The sequence below is a fragment of the Amblyomma mixtum genome, chromosome 1 (genome assembly GCF_055824585.1).
Source record: "Amblyomma mixtum isolate Tamu chromosome 1, ASM5582458v1, whole genome shotgun sequence".
NCBI lineage: Eukaryota > Metazoa > Arthropoda > Arachnida > Ixodida > Ixodidae > Amblyomma > Amblyomma mixtum.
The window spans coordinates 7,027,754-7,031,776 of NC_143012.1; the positions used below are offsets into that span (position 1 = coordinate 7,027,754).

At 42.7% G+C, this 4,023-nt stretch overlaps 1 protein-coding gene across 1 annotated transcript in view; it reads left to right on the forward strand.

Moving 5' to 3' along the window:
* Positions 1–247: 247 nt before the first annotated feature.
* Positions 248–4,023, forward strand: part of LOC149365372 (dopamine beta-hydroxylase-like) — a 22,206-nt gene continuing 18,430 nt past the window's right edge. The window contains exon 1 of the mRNA XM_089582778.1: positions 248–453. The gene's annotated coding sequence lies outside the window, so the exon portion shown is untranslated. The remainder of the gene's footprint in view (positions 454–4,023) is intronic.

Consider the following 4,023-nt stretch of genomic DNA (forward strand, 5'->3'; position numbering starts at 1 on the left):
GTCATTTACGACGCGAAGCCATTGCTTTCATGCTAGAGAAGAGTATAAGGAGTGGATTGGGGAAAGACGGGTGGGAGAGGGAGAGGCCAAAGGCCCGAACAAAAACGCCCTGCCTCCGACGTCACCTCTTGCAGCTCTGTGCCCTCCTATTGGAACGGGAAAGCTTCCATGCCCCGCCTACTGATACCCCATCATGGGCGCGTCCACAAAGCCCGGTGGTCTTGTGCACTAATCGTTGTCCTCTCTCATTCTCTACCCAACGACGGACAGCGGCTCCTGCTAACCCTGACCTACACAGGAGCTCACCTGACCGCTGTGAGCGGCAGCCTCTGCTGCTCATTTGCAAGAGGTAGCGCATTACTCTACCTGAACTCAGTGGAGGCAGAGTGAGGGCTGTTACATCGCTAAAAGGCTCGAGTCTGACAAGTGCCGGGTGGGATTTCGTCGTTCACGGTATGTCTTTTTTCTTTTCGTGATCTGGGGGGCTCATCTGCAGTCATTCAATCTTTGTATTCTTCCTGCTGTTGGGGGTCGAACAGTAAGGATAGTTAGGCCAGCTGAGTTGAATAAGGTGATCTGTTATTGCAACCGCTCTTGGATCTTACAGTTTTATCATACCAGGCTTAGGATTATTTTACTTCAAGTCCTTTAGGTGGAAGGCAACTGGAACTGCGCAGTAGCACGCGTGCACCCGTATATGGCTCGTCGGGACCATCGGCAAATGCGCAGTTAGGTCCCTGTAGGTGCGGTTCGCTTATTTCCCTATGCTTACGCTCTCGAAGAATAGCAAGAGGTGTAGGCTGTACAGCTGCAGAGCTGTAGTGATGTGACTTCTGTGAAAAATGGCTGCACTTCGTGCCTTCGTGGAAGCACTGTGCCAGAAATATTGTAAAAATCTTGCACCTTCGCCCTGTGATGTGCGAGAGTTAAGGGAACTGAGGAGGAACTTCAGAATAAAACAGAGCCAAAAGATTTGCCATTACGAGCACAATGTGACCTTGAGCAGTTTGCTTAAAATCAAATGCGTAAGTTTTAAAAGTCAGCACTTCCATGCAGCGCGACTCTGACCCTCTTTCTATATCATACTAATTAAATTTAATTCAATTACACATAAATTCTTCATTTTTAAGAGGTGGAGACAAGATAAAAGGCGTAACAACGGCTTGACGTGAGTCCGGGCACCATGCAAGTTGGCATGCATACCAATAAGGCTATATTTATAAATAATTGAATGATTAGGAATTACTCTAACAAGAACAATTAATCTAACGAACAAAAGGCACCGTAGATTACAAAACGCATGGAAACTAAAGCATAATACGCACAACACGTAGGCAAACACAATAAAAACTTAATAGCAGAATAGGAATTGCGAAGAGGATCAAAGGATGCTTGCTCGATGCGATATTTAAAGTAAGGAAGAGCATAAAATGGTTTCATTCGTTTCGAGGAGGGCCAGTTGCGCTATGAGATGATCACTGAATTTAACAAAGTACTTAAGGAAAAATAATAGCCTCTAATTATTGATTTCGACACTAGGATAATGTTATATTTCCCACTCATTTCTAGTACGATACGCTGTTAGGAACAGTAGATACTTCTTTCAGTAGTTTTTGAAAATCTCTCTTAAGCAGTCAGAGTTCATTCATCATGGCAAAAATTCTCCCTCAGCACACATCCGGTAACATGCAGATGCTTTCCAACTACCATTATTTCCTTAGAGCCCATTTATGTAAATTACTAGACAAACTTTTTCCAGCTCAATATAGTTTTTCTCGTGTGCAACAATGGGCTGACTAAATTGCAGCATGGCTCTTGTTTTTAAATTAATAATACCCCACAATTAGTGGAATTTTCTTATGGAATCTCACTTTCTCTTCTTATGACGGAAAGGGTTAACTGCACATTTCTGAATTTATCGAAGGGGTTTCGCACTGTCCCTCAATTGAAACACTTGAAAAAGCTTAACTCAACATTTGAAAACCCTATGCTCGTTAAGTGGATAGCTAAGTTTCTTCCCAAGTGCACACATTACATGTATTTTATATCGGTAACAGATGTTTCATCAGGCATCCCACAGGTTTTCCTTCTTTTTTGTCATAGATCAATGATATACCGCGTCGTGTATCAGCATACCTGTATGCCTGTATGCTGATGATTGTGTGCTTTATTGTGCTTTTAACTCATCCTCGAACATCACCTTTTTAGGTATTTCTCAGACCTCTTAAGTGCCGCGCTATATGACAAATGTTTTAACGTCGTTCGCCAGGGACACATCTATTTCTTTGTGCCTATATTCCTTCAGAAACAATTACCTAAAACAGGAATTAGAAATACAAACACATCGTTTTACATTCACGCAGGATATCACCTAAACACATGGAGCTGATTTCAGAAAGAAAACTCTTCAAAGGCTCCGATACTTGAGTCGCAATGTTCATGTTGCTCCCCAAGATACGCAATTCAGTAGCTTGTTCCTGCCATTGTGTCTTCGTAGTGTCGCTTTACTGCGCTGTTATTTTTAATAACTATATACGTAGTTACATAGGAAACCCTGACCCACGAAATCCTAGAATACGGCTGCATTTTTTGGAATCCCCGTTAGCTCATGATTTGAAACAAATTGAAATCGGTTAAAAGAACAGGCTGCCCGTTTTATATTTCACCGATACCAGAAACACTGTACGCCTACTCACTCTACTTTCCTCGTATTAAATCTTTACTGCGTTTGAGTACGTTAATTAACTGTCTGCGGTTGCATTCACTTGAGAGCTACTTAAAATTTCCTAAGCCATCATCAGTAACAAACTATCACAAACTAAGCATTTACCCTTTCAATCTTTGTACTCACTTTTTTGACTAGTTTTTTTGCGCACTCTAGAATTCTGGAGCGTCCATCTTTGTCTTAGTCATGCTCAATCTTCGAAGTAAGTTTCAGGTTGTAGGATTTGTAGCTTACGTGTTTTTAATGTGCATTTACTTGTGCTTTCATACTGTCTCATATGCTGATGGTTGCAACAATTTGTGCACGTTTTAGCTATTCTTGCCATAGCCTCATCCCGAGCTGCATTGTAGGGAAACGAAAAATAAATAAAATAAATGATACCTTAGCCTAGCGAATTGATAAAGCGTGTGGATTTTGCGGTTTTATACGATCGCGGTGGCGACAGCTGAACCACAAGCACGCTAAAGCTTCCTCGTTGAAGGTAGGTGCTGCTTAAACATTAAAGCACCATTCGGTCCAACCTGACCAGCTTCTGAAAATCGGTTTCTACCTCGAGACATGTACACTCTTTTTAGAATACCTTCGCGGGATATATTGTACAAGGTTTTTCCAGACATAATGTCCAGCATTTAATTAGCAAAAACCACCACGCTCGCCTGCTCCCTAAATATAACGTTTCCCTCATTACAAATTTTGGCTAGGCAACACTGGTTCACATATATTAGCCCTAGTTGTTATGACAGACCATTAAAGATCCACTGAGGAGGAGTCTGAACTCGTCTTTTTGCCGCGGGAACTCAATCTACACGTTCTGAGGACTCTTAGAAACTCCGATTTATTGACCTGTGTGGCCAATTTCCCTAATTAAATCGAATTAATGTCCGGCTTCCGCTTTTTTTTTTTTAATTCTCACTCGTACGGTGGGCGGAGTCGACCAACGCGCGGAGTGCCTTTCAGCCAGTCCCGTGCCGGCTTGCCGCTCTGCCGTCGGCGGAGTAATACTTAGTAATCCGCAGAAGCAAATAGTCCGCGCGTATTTTTATTTCTGCGGGCTTATTTTGCGGCTATATTATCTGCGAATGAAACTATTTATTCACTGAAACCTAAAAAACAACATAAAGCGAAAGCAACGCCTCCACAGAGCTGGCTGAAAGGCACTCCACGCGTTGGTCGACTCCGCCCACCGTACGAGGGAGAATTAAATAATAAAGGCGGGAGCCGGACGTTAATTCGATTTAATTAGAGAAATCGGCCACACAGGGCAATAAGTCGCAGTTTCTAAGAATACTCGGAACGTG